Raw genomic sequence first — 17362 nt, forward strand, 5'->3', positions numbered from 1 at the left:
GGGAGCGGGTCGAAGCTCGTTTGGCATTCCGAGCCGGTCTTCACTATAGTCTCATCCGTAGATGTTTACCAGGTTACGCGGAGGCATTCTTATGCGTGGGTCGTCCATTCGAGGCCCGGAAGGGTGTATACTTGGCGCCCAGCATAGCAGGCGTTGTTCATATTTTACGATGGAGAATTTTTAGTAATAGATAGGCCGCCACGGGAAGGATAGTGTGCTATGATGGAGTCAAACCGCCAGGTTCGTGACACTATCTGATTTCATTTGGTATCGAACGGGTTGGCAGTTATTTGAATTGGAGTACCGCTATGTAACCGAACGGTTGGAGACGTTAAGCACATGTCCGAAGTGCTAAGATTCATAATTACAGATTGGAAACTGTAGTATTTGTTCAGATTGTGTGATACTCAGCATGACTGTCTAGGTTATCGTACGGTTGTGCGGAAGTCAAGATGAGCCGCGAGAAGGAGCGACGTGAATAATAAATAGGATAGAAAAATGACAAGAACATCAAAATCATGTGTCCAACTTGAGTGTAAATCCAGATGAGTGTCGCTCATAAATTAAAATTGATACCCGAGACAGGCTATGAAGTTGTCAGTTCGTTGGGAGACAATGTTATGATTCTCTCAGTGTGAGGTTAAAACGGCCAGTAAAATTCTTCAAATTTCGCCAGCTATGGGTATCAGCCAACGATTGTGCGCTGATGTATCAAAATTTGGCAGATGTAAATATTTCTTTCGAGAGGAAATTAGGTGCCGTGGATGAGAGCATGGTACCTCAACCCATGCTCTAATTTTTGCGCAGTGACTGATGCGATGTTACCAGTTTGAAACGGGTAATTGTCTGCTAACGCCATCTTGCCAATCTCAAGGTGATAACATCCATTTGTGACTTGAGTATGCCCTGTTTCCATCATACGTAAGATCGAGCCCACGGTAGGTCGCGCGCGAGACCGGAAAATTTATTCCAGGTTAAGTGCTAACGTAGAATTATGATTATTATTATTGTCGGGTGATTTGATGAAATTTCCTATACACTGAATTGTGACGTTAATGCGATAGCAGGCTGACATAAGCCGTTTGTAGGCTCAGTTTGGATTGATTTGATGGAATTTCAAGTAAGGATAGGAAACGCTGAAATTTATATTGAAATTTGAATGTATCTATGCTTTCTGTCGATCACCGGTGGTCAAATTTCTGCCCACGGGAGATCCGCTTTCTCCAAGATCGAATTTAATATGGACGTGCAGGTCATGAGGGAGATGATGCGCCAATTGTTGGCGGAAAACGAGGAAAGTGCAAAGGAACAGAGGGAACTGTTAAATGAACAATTATAGAGGCTGAAGGAACGTGCGGATCATCAGGCAACAGACGTAAAAGCGCAGTTCGAGAAGCAGGCCGAACAGGGGAAAATTTTAAAGGAACAATTAGACAAGCAGGCAGAGCTTTGCCAGGCTCAGGCGGCTACGAATAAGGCTTCGTTAGACGAGCTCGCAGAGGATATGAGATTAAGTCGGGAAAATAGCGATGAGAAAACCGCGAGATTGGAGGCAAGGATGACCGAGGCGTTAGAGGGGAAGTTAGAGGATGTCATCCAGCAATTAAGGCAAGTGGAGATTAGGGTAACGAATAGGATCGACCTGACGGACACCAGGGTAAGCGCGTGGGAGGAAGAGATGGAGAAGGTGAGCACCCGTGTAGAGGATGTTGTGAGAGACGTGAAGGATGCCAAGGTGGAAGTCCGAGAACTAAGGACACAGACGACGGAGTCCCTCGACAAGGTGGCGAATTCGTTCACTGACCGCCTGACCCAACTGCAGGATACTGCGACCGTCAAGCTCAAGGAAGTCCAGACTCAGGCCCATGGTGAAGTCATGGAGCTTCGGAAGGAAGTGACCGAAGAGATGGATTGGGACAAGAAGAAATCCGAGGGAAGATCCAAGGCCTGAACCGGCAAATGGAAGAGTGGGCCAATAAGACTCACAAGGCTGCCGTCCAAGTAGAGGTCCACACTGAGCTTATCAAGGAGATCCGAGAGGAGGTAAAGTTGTTAAAGCTCCAAGATACGAGTGGTGAGATTGTGATGCGGTTGATCCTCAAGAAGCAGGAGAGCGTTGACCGAGTGAGTGCGCCCAGCAGTATTGGCCACGAGGCGAACGCTGACATTTCGCAGGGAAATGAAAATGGAACATTGCACCACGCACCTCAGGGAAGGTCGACCCCGCAAGAGAGTGGAGCACTTCCCGTATATAATCTCATCCGGATGACAAATGACGAGCCGAAGAAGTTCGGGTCCAACATCCATCTCACCGCGAAAGGTTTCCTTGCTGAGGTAGACCAATACTTCATTGATCACCGAGTTCGAGCGGACCGGAAACTCAGAGTAGTCGAACGGTACCTAACGGATCAGCTTTTGGTCAGATACCGGGCGTTCAAATATTGTTTCGATGGGTATGAGGAGTTCCGGCGGCGCTTCCTCGAAAAATATTGGCAGATTGAGTCGCAGCAGAATTTGAGACTGGAGTTGTATTCGCGAAGGTACTCTGGCGCAGGGCAGACCCGTTTCTGCGAGTACTTCGTGGGCCAGTTGTTAAAGGTTAAGGAATTGGATAGTCCTCCCTCAGAGTTGGAATTGATTTCCGCCATCGGCAAGCAGTTCCCACCGGAAGTGCAGAAGGTGCTCATAGCGGTGAATGTCCGAAATGCGGTCGATGCTGAGCAAATATTGAGGCAGCTCGATCAAACGAATGGATTACAGTCTAGAGAGCGCCATAGCGAGGCGGTCCACGTCGTCGACTTAGCCCAAGATGAAAGCCCACCTAAAATGGTCAGGGGACCAGTACGAATGAAGTCCGGGAGATGTATCCGTTGAGACCCAGGAATGAATGGGGACCTCAGACATGGAATGGACCGAAACGGGAATACCAGGACGGCTGGAACGCCCGCGATCCAGGACCCCGGGAGCGGATGTATCAGGTGCCAAGACTCCGGTATCGCCAGTATGTAAAGCGGAGGAGACCGTACCAGAACTGGGGACCGAGCGGACAACGGTCGACAGGGCAGCGACCAGGAAGGAGAGAAGAGTACATACGGGATCGCAGGAATGAGTCTCGATAGTAATTCGAACAACTGCGAAACACGCCGCCCGGGATTGACAAGTGGCAGAGACCCATACAGGATATGGCCGCCACGGGACAATGTGAAGGGGCAGAAAGCCTACAACAGCAAGCCCACAGGAAGGAATGGCGTGGAAGAGAATCGAACACCCAGGCTCCGGAGTATGCCAGTAGCTCCGGGCCTGCGGTTCAAGGAGCAACCATTTTTTCGAGTCGCAGTGGACGTCAGTTACCATAGCTGCGTGGGTGATCCAACCCGAGGATATGATCGAAGACGCACACCGACAGAATAAGAGGATTATCAGGGAATTACCAGCTTAATTTATAAACGAGTAGCGCGAGTCGGCTATGGACAATGCCGGCCTAAATGAGTACGTGATATCAATAAATTGGTATCATCCAAATCGCTAGTCTGAGTCAGGGTCCTCAAGTACTGTGAGCCACCCGATTCATTCTGTGAATGCACTCGCCTGTGATTAGAATGCCCTGCCTATTTATTGTGTAAATTCTATGTGTGTGTCACGGTAAACAGAGGACCGTGTGACGAGTTGTGGAGTGTTACCCCTTTGAATTACTGTAAGATTGTAGCAGTGAACGAGCCAACCATGATGACGGACTTTTGTGGACCAGGGTCGAAATACAACACGCTCGACTCCAGCGCCGAAGCCATGCAGCAGTAAGCTCCGCCATTGGTCTCCCGTGGAAGGAAAAATCACATCCACCAAACAGATGAGTTGATGTCAAAATATAATTTTTCTTAGGACGATAAAGTATAACCGGGGTCAAAGGGTGAGTTTTTCCTTCCTAATACCGAAATGTTGTAAAATAATGCATGCCCTAATATGGAAATTTTATTGCTCTTTATCATGATAACGTAAATTCAACGGAGCTAACTCCCCGGACGACCCATTTCTTCCTTAGTGATTAGTTTTTCGTGAGGGGTTATTATTAGTAATATGTAGAATAACCTAGCAAGTATTGGAAACAAGGGTAGAAGGATATTTCGAGTTCACCTAGGGTTGATGAGCGGGGTAGTCCATGTCCAATGGTTGTTAGCTAATGTCCAGTAGGGCTATCGTATATGCTGGGGAAACTCATGGGTCAGATTGACATGCATACGTACCTTACACATATGATTAAGACATGTGCAGCAAGAGAGAAGACGTCCCGGCTGAGAGAGGTACATACTATGTTATTTAGGTAATTGTGAGGGACAATTTGCGAGTTTCCCGTGATTCTTGATTACTTGACCAGAATTGTCTGGAGTGTTTTTGTCTGTAACCGAAATGAGACACAGAGAAGCCGGAGTCTTTAATGTATGGTCAAAATATAACATAAATCTATTTTGTGGGCGATGAGCGAAGGTAATGAGAAGGGTCTACAGACGAATCATGAATGTCCTATGCTCAAGGAAACGAGATACGCGATATGAGATGTAATGAGAGGGCCGAATGCCCAGATAGTTTTACGATGAGATAATTCGGCAGTGATGTTGCGCACATTCGGCGCTCTACGATAAGAATGAGAATGTAGTGAATAAATGAGTATTTCTTGGGAATTCTGCGGTAAGATGGTATAAACAAATGAAGTGGGCCAGAAATATGTGTCTCCGAGAAAGGAGAGCTGGCCGTTGAAATTGAGAGGGGTCAGGAATACAGCGTAGCCAATGTATGAGTGACAGTAGGAGTACAAATTACCTCCATACTTTTTCTTTTTTGCTTGGCTCCCTCCGCAACAAAGCGGCCCTGTCGTGCTACTGTAGTTAAGGACTTGGGCTCTGGGTTTTCACACCGTGCCTGTTTGTTTGTTTAAAATGTTTCGGCTAAGAACACTTGTATAAATAACAATATCACGGTGATTTAGAAAGTACTTATTAAATGATTATGGATCCCCCAATGTCCGGTAGTATGAGACAGTAGATAATTTAGGGATTTCAGAAATGTATCTCTCAGTCGGAAGGCGTCCAGTTGGAGCCCAGATCCGAGTAGACCAGCTTGTGCAAGCTTCCATTAAGCTTGCGCTGGGGCAGAAGATATTGATAACCATGTTTTTCTTACAGGAATGGCCCCATTTATACGTGATGTGTACATATGATTGTGTTTAGTGTTTAGTGTGCATTACTTTGAGTTCAAACAGAACCGATGTTCAACGTTGTTTTCTTGGTGCCAGATAAGGGCGTTCGGGGTTTAGCTCAGTGGTATGTGTGTCTTTGTCTGTGTGTAGTATGTAAATATTTTGTTTTAATATGGCAATCATGTAGTGTAGGAACCGGTTAATTACGTGCTAAGAATAGAATGTATCAAGTAGGGGGACATCAGCTCAGATTAACGCGGTGTGATCGACAGAATAATAAATCTAGCGACAAAGGTACGAACCTAATGAGGGAAGAATAGACGATATTATTCGCAAAACCTCAATTATACCTTTGTGCAGACGACGCCCTCAGGCGAGTCAATTTTAAGAGTTAATTATTTCTTTTCCTCCCGTATGTGGAGAATTCATTGTGCAGGGTTGTTCTTTTTAATGTCATAATTCTGAAGAAATTAATGTTCGTAACCCCCATTATATGATTCTTGTCATTTGTGGTAGTGCTAAGCAGTAACCAGTAGACAGTTGAACCCAGAGGTCCTACTTTCATATTATATAAGGCTCTATCTTAAGTATTTGTTTTTTCTTCTTGCGAACGTACCACCCCCCAAGTGCTCGAGCTGCCGAGGCCAGCACAGAAAGTAGGAGGGGAGCGGTTCGAAGCTCGTTAGGCATTCCGAGCCGGTCTTCACTGTAGTCTCATCCGTAGATGTTTACCAGGTTACACGGAGGCATTCTTATGCGTGGGTCGTTCATTTGAGGCCCGGAAGGGTGTAGTATATACGTCAGGTTTAGAAAATATCAGCCGCGAGAAATGGACTTTATTAACTTCTTAAAATTTAATATTGTAAAATATTAGTTATGTAGTTGTAACCTTAAATGTTATATGTATACTAATCCATGTATTTCATAAAAAAACCAAAGGAAACGTACATAAATAGACATTACATATGGTAAGGTATCGATGTTATGAAAACACAATGATGGCGACATCTATGTTATAATTAATTGTAATAGTAATATATAAGTCATAAATGAATATGACTTATGGTGACTATCAATACGGAACATAAATGAAATTTATCAATCAAGATAGTAATATATTTTACGAAGTTATAAGATTATGTTGGAGGACACTGTTAGGATGAAAAATTGTGTTGCAGATGATTACTGAGAGGTTATTTAGACAGAGAAAAGCTTTCAAGTTGGAAAGGCAAAAAGATTTGTGACAAGCAAAAGATTTGGAATTGTATATTAAAATGTACTGTTACATAAGTCTAATAATCTCAATCCAGATTGTTACAAGCTCATTCTACTCAAGAAGAACGTATGTTTATTTGGAAAATAAACAAGAATGAAGGGATGGAGGGCTAATATGTCATAGTAAGCCATAACCATGGTAAATCATGCTGATATGGCAGGAAATACCGGACCATGCGCAGCCCGCTGGTCTACAAGTCAGTTAATCTTTGTATATTAATGTGAAATAAAGTTCTTTCTTGTAGTTTCTCTTTCTATTTCATAGACGTAATATGTAATTTAAAGTAGATTTAGATGTCCTGAAGTAGTTCGATCCGATACGGAGTGGATACATAATAAGTAATGGCGAATATTATTATGATTTAACACATTGCGACATGTATATACATTCCGTGTGGGAAATGTCTATATTTATATTTTAAACAGGCGTGTGCGGGATTTATTGAGACGTTCCGACTTCGGTGGTTTTAATATAGGATATTACTATTATGTGTTGGTGAATAATGCAACATAAATACGTGTGATGTGCGGTGATCTGACTATCATTTAAATCGCTATTCTGTAAGAAGTGCTAGCAATACGAGTGGAAATGATGATGTGTCTCATGATGTGAGCCAGTGTGAATTATCGAATTAATGACTCAGTGTAGTACGAGGTATGCCCTGCAATGATATAGTTATATTGTGTTACATATTATATAGTGTCAAACATATACTACGCAGGTAAGTCGTTTATTTGGTGTTGATTTGTGGTTAATATTAGACATGTGTATTTGCATTAGTTGATTTACGGCGAGGTAATATGTAAGGGATATTTGAATATTAATGGAAGGTGATGTCAGTGCAAGTGACAGTGAATGTTGGGTGATGTAATATTTTATGAAATGCATTAGAGGCGTGTGGTGTATTTAAGTATGTTTAATATGTATTAACTCTGAGATATGCCGTGCAAGTGAAGTCATACGAGTTCGTACATGATTTGACGAGATTTAATGGTGCAGATTGTTATAAGACGCATACGTTTCATTCATATTGTGCGTGCTCGAGGCGACAAACGTGATCACTACAGATTTTATGCATGTTTATAAGAACGTCGATCTTTTGATGGTCGTGATTACTATTCATGAACTACCGGTAATAATAATGTTGCGTTATTTACTAGCGAGGTCTTGATTCTCATTTGAATGATTCGCATTGTTTTATTTTGTGTATCGTAATCTATAAGTTTCATTCCTTATTGATATTGCACACAAATCCGATGAGAAGAAGACTTCACCTAATCAATACTTATTATTATTATTATTTTATTTTATTTAATAATAATTTAATAATAATTTAATTTAATAATAAGCACTGATTAGGTGGAAGCCTTCTTCTCATTGCATTGATTTGGTGTATATTAGTTGATATTGAGATTGGATACGTGTGGTATCGATATTAATGATTAACTGCCGTACACATAGCTACGAGGATAACCACCATGGTATGTAAATATGATTTAATAGTTGTAGTTTGCTTTTGGATTCAATAGTAATTTGATTTGTAGATTAGATATTAAGTGATTTATTGATTTTATTTCTTAAATATGATTTTGTTACTTTATTATAATATCATACCATCCCATTCTTCATGACATACATTATTTTACTGACAGGGTATTTCCTCGCAGGTATGTACGGAGTCTATTATGTGTATAATCGTATGTCTGTACGAGCACCTTCAAGACAGTTTATTTTAGTATAGTTTGATTCAGATTTTATTTCATTTTCCTTTGACCTTCAGCTGCGAAAGAACATTGTTGATAGGATCATGTACCGAAAGCAAATGCCAACTACCAGGAATTATATATATATATTAATTACATCGATCTCTGCAACAGAATGTTATTGAATTTGGATAATCCCCATTGAGAAACAGGTTATTATATTTAGGTTTATTTATATCCGATGAAAACATACATCACATCCATGAAAATTATAAGAATAATATTATTATTATTATAAATTAGTGTTCGTATAAATGAATAAGACAATTGAAATTCGATAGATGATTTTTAACGTTGTTCGCTGCATTACAATGGCAGGTTTGAATTAACAACTGATTGCTGTATTAACATTTTAATTCTCATATATTCAGATTGCATGTTGATCTTGGTTTCGTCTAACCGTATTTAGGGATTTTATTTGAATAAACGTATTCCTATCCAGAATATTTCAGTTATTAATATAAGGCGGACATTCTTAACCATCTTTAATAATCTATTTTGACATTTCATTCATTATCATTTATAAGACATCGTCAACATTATGTATTTAAATAATCTTAAAACGAATATCAAATTATATGAGATTATATGGGATATTACTGAAATAACCATGAATATGAGATTGGACAATACACAAGACCAGTTTAACTGGTTTAATGAACCAAATTTTAAATCAGATAATTCGATCGCCCAGTAGGATTCCTAACACGATCCATTGGTTTCATCATTCTTCGTCATTAATCAATACGGGTTGTAAATAAATATGTTCAATCACCATTCGAGCATCATAGCTAGCCGAGGCGTTCAATTTACCCAACGACATCTAACCCTCTCTGGTCACACTTCCTTAAATAAAATTCAAAGGTTGCACTAGGGTCTGACGAATCTCAATATTTTCATAAATTCTAAATAAAAAATGTACAACATACTGCAAAATAGAATGCATGGATGGATTCAGAGATCAATTAAGAATGTTCTTAGCGATTTGTGTAATTGTTTTATAATATGAAATCGATACTACAATTAAAAATATATAACACTGAAATAACCTTATATCTGATGAAGAATACTGAAAACATTCTAATTTTTTGCGGTTTTTATATAATGTTACAGACGTGTCCAAACTTGAGCGTTTATTCACTACAATCAATGCACAACACTGCCCGATGTTCGTCGCATATCGCTCGTCGGAAAGAGGAGAACATGAGTTTTGTCTTCCGATCTTTTACCCGTGGACAGAAGGAGCACCTCTGCTTACGGGATAGTTTGTTACGTGGTGGAGTTTTGGGATTTATCTTCGAAACATCACTGATTGACAAGCGAAGAGACCTCTGAGTGTGGGTACATCCAGACGTTCTTTTAGGAAATATTCAATCAGTCCAGAAGCCAGATTCTTTATTCTTACCATTGTGCTGTTCTCACTGTTTAGGGCATATAAAACAGCGGCATTGATGCCACTTTAGTCCAGCATCCCAAACCAGAATCGTATGGGCCAGCGGTTCGTCTTCCTAGCTGTTGTATACGAATGGCACAGCTGATCGTAAGTATCTGTTCCACCCTTCGTGCAATTATAAAATCCAATCATAGCTGGATTTCCGGTGAGTGGATCTATTTCAGCGTTATGATGCATTGTTGAGAGCAGTAGCACAATTTTATTCTTCCTCGGGGAATGTGACACTACAGTTTTGTTCGCGTCATATGCAAAGAGTGACTTGTCTTTCTCCTTGTTACATAGAAAAGAAGGAGGTATCTCACGTTTGTTATACCTAAGGGTCCCAACCATTGTTATTCCATAATCAGTTAACATGTTCTGAAAGAGCTCAATGGAGGAAAACCTGTTGTAAACGGTGATATTCCTGCGAGTTCCATGAATCGGTTCACTCAGCTTTCTGACATAGTAAGATGGAATGGGCTCCTTGTTCTCAGTTTGTACACTGTCTGTATAAGGAGTGGCATTCACCATGTAAAACGTTTTAGAATCGTTCATCATTATTATTTTCAGGCCATACTTGTCGGGTTTGGATGCAATATATACTCTAAGGGTCTTACTAATAAAAAGTCCTTATACCGTTGTTTAACTCTTGTTTAGTTATACAGTGAATAAACCCTGTATAAGCGTTTTACATTTTTCTTACTAATAAACGAGGTATACGCATTGTATTACTACACAGCACGTATACACTCGTTCCAAGGAGTAGGAATCTCTTCCTGCAGTTCACTGACGTATTTCGCACGTTCACCGCCTTTATGATCGCTTATGCTGGTTATCTACGAGCAAAACTTTCCGGAAAGTCGCACAGTAGCACAGCATATCGAAAAGGCAGTGGCAACACTAAGTGAGACAGCTGGAAATTCGCTTATACTGATATCAACATTTCTTCAGCTTGCTTGTGTAATGAACGCCAAAAAAAGAAATGGAATGGCTTAAGAAAAGATCAATAGCTCCTAACTGGGATAGTACGGAAAACGTAAGCAATTGTAATTGAATCGGCGAGTTGAAAAGTGTACACATTCCAAAATCCTTACTTTTCAGGAGAAAGGAAAACCTGTTTTGTAGCTAAACGAAAGGTTAGATCAAAAAAGTTTTTATTAGGCATTTATACATCATATTTCTACGTATTCAACTACAAAGTATGGAAATCATATTAGGGCCTACGTACGGTTTTCAAGTTATACCATTTTTTATGTCAAGGAATATGTCCCTTATACTCAAATTTGAGAAAGATCTAAGATCTTTGTAGAGGCAGATAATGTATAATAAACTCGCAATTTAAAGTCTATTAAGCAGTAACACCTTATTACACAAACATACGCCCAACCATAATTTCTTTTATAGTTATTCAAATTCATTCCGTGAGACAGCTGGAAATTGACTTATATTGATATCAACATTTCTTCAGCTTGCTTGTGTAATGGACGCTAAAAAAGAAATAGAAAAGATTAAGAAAATATCAAAAGCTCCTAACTGGGGTAGTACGGATAACGTAAGCAATTGTAATTGAATCGGCGAGTTGAAAAGGGTACACATTCCAAAATCCTTACTTTTCAGGAGAAAGGAAAACCTGTTTTGTAGCTAAACGAAAGGTTAGATCAAAAAAGTTTCTATTAGGCATTTATACATCAGATTTCTACGTATTCAACTACAAAGTATGGAAATCATATTAAGTATGGTTTTCAAGTTATGCCACTTTTTATCTCGAGGAATATGTCCCCTTGTATACGGTAGGTACTCAATTAAGAAAGATCTTTGTAGGGGCAGATAGTGTATAAAACTCGCAATATCAAAGGTCTATTAAGCTGTAACACATTTTTACACAAAAATACGCCCAACCATCATTTCTTTTATAGTTATTCATTGTCATTCCTTCTCTTTACAGTGTTTTACTTTACGAAGATGTCTAGCTTCCATAACCTCTGAGTGGTGTACCGTATGTCTCCTATGTTTAAAATATCGTGAAGATCTTCAACGTTATCGTCATTCTTTCAACGTGTGTTCAATGTTAAATGGATAAGTCGAATATTTTACAACGATTATATTACTGTCGACAATAAATACCACGAAAATAAACTGCTCACTCGTTTCTTTTTTTCCGCTACACGCTGCTATACAACGCTTATACAAGGGTCGTGGACTGTATAAGCAATTCAGTGAATAACTATAACAGATGTATACACAGGAGGCTTATACACTGTTTATTAGTAACGAATTTCGCGTAAATGGTGTATAAACCTTGTATAAAAGTTATACACCGTTTATTAGTAAGACGGTAAAAGGACAATTGCCTCGAAATCCAAGCAATTATTCATCAATTGTGCGTTGCCCGAATGGTGATACATTGACTTGCAGTTGACCATAAATCTGTCCCAAATGTCCCTGTTAGCGGCTAATTTGTCAGTAGCTTTTCTGTGTTCCCTTGAATCCTTATCATTAAAGCGCAGGCAAGCCGCGAGAAACTGGAACCTGTGTAAGTTCATTGTTGCTCTATACATCGCATTGCCATATGTTGACGTCCAGAGCTCTTCAGTGTGAAGATGAGAAGATTTCTGAGCACCTAACAGATACAGCAAACCAATAAAGCTTTTATTTCGCTTTGTGTTGTAGTATGATTATATGACTGAGCTGATACTAACAACATTCGTTGGTTAATTTCTTCACTTGCATGCTGTACTATACAATTTATTAGGTACGTAATCGTCTATCACAAGTTCCCATGCTTGTAAGGGTGTTTTTACATGTCTTGCAGGTCCCCTGCTCCCAAGAAAATGAGTGACAAAGTTCCTTGCAACAACTCTTCCTTATCTACCTGGTTCATCTGCACTCCACAAATAACCATTCTTGCCGTTCAAGACAGAAGTATTTCTTATTCTCACTGGTGCTTCTTCATCTTCATCTTCTACTACACTCATTTCACCTCCGAACTCGATTGCACAAATACAAAATCATCATCAGCATCAGAAGAGTCTGTTCCAAAATCACTCACATTTTCATCGTCATCTTCTAAAAGTACCTTACGGATAACTTCTTCTCACCTAAGAGCCACACCTTGAAACGAAGATGCCATCTTCGGTATTCAGTTTTACTAATCCTGAAATGAACAACACTTGTTAAATATTTCGCTCCATTCTAGTAACAAAAACAACAGCAAAACAGGAATAATTCGAGTAAATTTCCAACTCACATAATATATAAACTCACCCACAAAAGTCACAGTGGGGTCCGACCAACCCCATGCTCGATACAACCACCTACTAATTGGAACGCTGTTAAACAACAAAGCTGCTGGTTTGGCCTTGGCTCCAAAATGGTGCCATAATTTCCTTGCTATCCAATTCGTTATGAAAACAGAAATCGCCAGGGTCTGAGTGACCCCAGTGTGACCATTGAGGGCTAATAATAGTAAGAAACTGTTGAAGACCTTGAGTGTAGAGTGTTCATGCCACCGACGATCAGGAAGGTGCATTGTAGATCCCAGCGTGGAGGCTTGACTATTATTAGATAAGGGGTGCATTGTGGCACCCAGCGTGAAGGCTCGACCATTATTAGATAAAGGGAGCATTCCGATGCCTAATGTGAATGCTCGACTATTATGAGACAAAGGATGCTTTTTGATGTCAAATGTGAAGGACTGAATATTATGAGATAACGGATGTATCCTGATGATCAACGTTAAGGTTTGACTATTATGAGATGAATAAAATGAGATATGTATGATAATATGATAACTGAAATATAAGTTCGTTTTCTATGAGATGAGATAATAAAGGTGTATATAATGGTGAACATCAAAGGACTAATACAACGAGGTGACAGAAGTTATACATGGAACTAAGTAGGAAACTATAAATACACAAAATGCTTGTAGAATGTTAACGCAACGCGACTATATACATGTAAGAATAGATTTAGACTATATGTTTGTTGATTAAAGTTATGACAATAATATATGTGAATGATATACATCTGTGGATAAAACCTGAGATTATTCTGGAAAGGTATAGCACAGGGAAACAATGTAAGGCAGTGATATTGTAAATGGTTAATGATCATTTATTTAATGATAATCTAAACGAACGCGGTATTTAAGTTCACATTTGTTTTCGTCAGGTATGATATTTTCTAAATATCTGTAGGATTCCTGTACGAGGGGCTTACTTATTGTTGGGGATGTCAATTTCATTTTTAAAGTGTAATATTTGTGATTTTCATATAGATCATTGTATATATTGCGCTGTTCCCGCGTCCAGGTAAGGACGCACAAGATCCAGTCTAGCTCAAATTGTGCATAATAATCGCTGTTCGAAGTTTATGGGCTATGAGTTCCGATAGAGAAAAGAGTACTGACTTCGTGGTCATTTCTAACTTACGTCGAAGGACGTCTCCTACACGTTACTAGCTAGATTTCACATATCTCCAAATAAATCGTAAGAAATGTAAATACTTACAACTAATGACTATTCTAGAAAAACATTAAAAAAGTATAAGGTTTCACCATGCATCATTTATTAAAATCTTAACTCAAATAGTGATGAAATATTTCCCTAATTCCTCATTAAAATCAATAGTAATGAGCGGTGAGTCTCATCTAACTCTTGTAGTTCATTTCCATCTAGTTAGCTTGCTCGAAATTAAATAATTCTGACCTTGACAGATCTCAATTCAGTACTCCGTAGACTATTAATGTCCAATTGAAATAAAAGAAAAATTAAATTCAAGAAAATGTTATCAAGTGATAAATTCTTAAGTCAAAAATTACCTAACGATTGAAATACTAGATAATGATTGAAATATTAGATGCATCCAATGAGAAAAAAATAAATAAATAAAAATTACATCACATCATTATGTACATTATTTCAGGTTGAGTTCTTCTTAGAAAATGTAGAACGCAGTTTTGGGTACTTGACAATAAAGTCCTTTAAGAGTAACTCCTTTCTGAATGAAATTGCTAAAATCTAATTTAAAAATTCGGTCCTCTGTTATTTAGCTCGCATTAGCTCAACGAAAAATATGATTTTGTACTAAGCTTAACACTTGGTGTCCAAATATACCACTGAATTAACATGGAAAATTATTCTCATATCTCATATAATTTTGGTATATTATTCTTTTATATCATGTTCATGTTTCTTGTTTCTTGGTGTCCCTTTTCGCTTAAGCTTAGTTAACTCCCCTTTAAGTCAATATTTACCTTATAATAACCTGGTTTAATGGCATATCTGGCAAATTATATAAATTATCATCTTATTTCATGATCATCAATTAATTCAATTGCGTATTGCACCGAACGGGGGTACATCATTCGTATTGTGCCTTTTCCCTAACTGCCTCATATACTCCGGCTAATAATCTAATAGAATATGTTGGATGGACAAATAAATATAATCATCTCCTAAAAATTCAGGACGACACGCAGGTAAGAATGAAAATAATTACATCAACTTAGGTCTGTAATCAAATAATATTATAATTATCTATATTTGCAAAAAAAATCGTTTGTATATTTCATCCCATCCAACATGTGCATTCATTTGTCTACATCGATATTGACTTATTTCGGTGAATATCACATGAGAATCGTATTTTGTTATCAAACCATATATTCGATCGCTGCACAATACCTTTCAGGGATACTCATTTCAATTAACCTTTTTTAAAATGGACTCAACTGAGAAATGCACAGCCTTTTCCCCAAGTCCGTCCCCAAAACCAGTTCCGATTAATTGTAGCCAATAATAAAATAGATCTTAGAATTTATCTATTGATTATTTATAAGTACTCCATCTAATATCTCTTCCGATAACGAAATGAATAAATAACAAGAATTCCGGTTAAAATCCTTATCTCCTATTTTATTGAAAGTTCATTGTACTTGGAATGAAGCATGATTACAATTACATGTTCAGTTACATTCTTAGGAATTCCAATTCCAAATTGAAATACGATTCATATTTTCTTAAAATATTAAAAAAATCGTCGAAATTAACATTACAATCTCGTTTCAATATTTTTGAAATATTATTAATTCATTGAAATATTATTGAAATCCTGTAAAATATCCCCTAAACATTGTCGAGATGTCGTTGGAATGGTTGAAATACCTTGGAATATCGGTGAAATAATGTTGAAATATTCCTTAAAAATCATTGAAAAATCACTAAAGTGACTGAAATACCTTGGAATATCGGTGAAATAATGTTGAAATATTCCTTAAAAATCATTGAAAAGTCACTGAAGTGACTGAAATACCTTGGAATATCGGTGAAATAATGTTGAAATGTTCCTTAAAAATCATTGAAAAGTCACTGAAGTGACTGAAATACCTTGGAATATCGGTGAAATAAAGTTGAAATATTCCTTAAAAATCATTGAAAAGTCACTGAAATGACTGAAATACCTTGGAATATCGGTGAAATAGTGTTGAAATATTCCTTAAAAATTATTGAAAAGTCACTGAAGTGACTGAAATACCTTGGAATATCGGTGAAATAATGTTGAAATATTCCTTAAAAATCATTGAAAAGTCACTGAAGTGACTGAAATACTTTGGAATATCGGTGAAATAATGTCGAAATATTCCTTAAAATCATTGAAAAGTCACTGAAGTGACTGAAATACCTTGGAATATCGGTGAAATAATGTTGAAATATTCCTTAAAATCATTGAAAAGTCACTGACGTGACTGAAATACCTTGGAATATCGGTGAAATAATGTTGAAATATTCCTTAAAAATCATTGAAAAGTCACTGAAATGACTGAAATACCTTGGAATATCGGTGAAATAATGTTGAAATATTCCTTAAAAATTATTGAAAAGTCACTGAAATGACTGAAATACCTTGGAATATCGGTGAAATAATGTTGAAATATTCCTTAAAAATCATTGAAAAGTCACTGAAATGACTGAAATACCTTGGAATATCGGTGAAATAATGTTGAAATATCAAGAACATTAACTAAGTATCACTCAAATATCAATTAAACATCATTAAAATATCATCTGAATTTCATTGAATATCCCTACAAAATTCATATGTATGATCCTTGCTTTCTTTGTTTTCTCAAGTCTTCATTGTGTAATAACGATAACAATATAAGTAAGTTCCATGAATATGGTTCAATAATTACCATACCGCTATATACCGACTCAAATAAAATCGAAAATAAAATATTCTTTATACTAAGTAAACTAATTTGGTCATAAAACCAAATTAAAATAAATAGGAGTAGCCTATCATAACATACATGTGCAAACAAGCTAATCAAACATCTAGGAATGTAATACTTCCATTCGTAAATAAACATCTTTCCGCGAAATTAAGACAGAAAATGGTATCGGAAATTTACCTGTTTACAAGCAGTAGTCATTTAAGTCATGAAGACGTTTCCTCCCTCCAAACATGCGCTTGACAGGAAATCAACTTGGGCTTAGCTTATTATGTGAGTTTCTTCAAAAAATGTTAATTTTCAATCGTAAATGCCTTGTTTTAGGATATAATTTTTGATGACCGTACACCACAAGTAGCCTGTAAGTTCATTAACCTCTTACAATCGTATGCATGTGCCATATAACCCGACTTCGTATACTGCTACATAATTCACATGACGAAAACATCAACTATAACCTAACATT

The sequence above is a fragment of the Anabrus simplex genome, chromosome 1 (assembly GCF_040414725.1).
Source record: "Anabrus simplex isolate iqAnaSimp1 chromosome 1, ASM4041472v1, whole genome shotgun sequence".
NCBI classification, from domain to species: domain Eukaryota; kingdom Metazoa; phylum Arthropoda; class Insecta; order Orthoptera; family Tettigoniidae; genus Anabrus; species Anabrus simplex.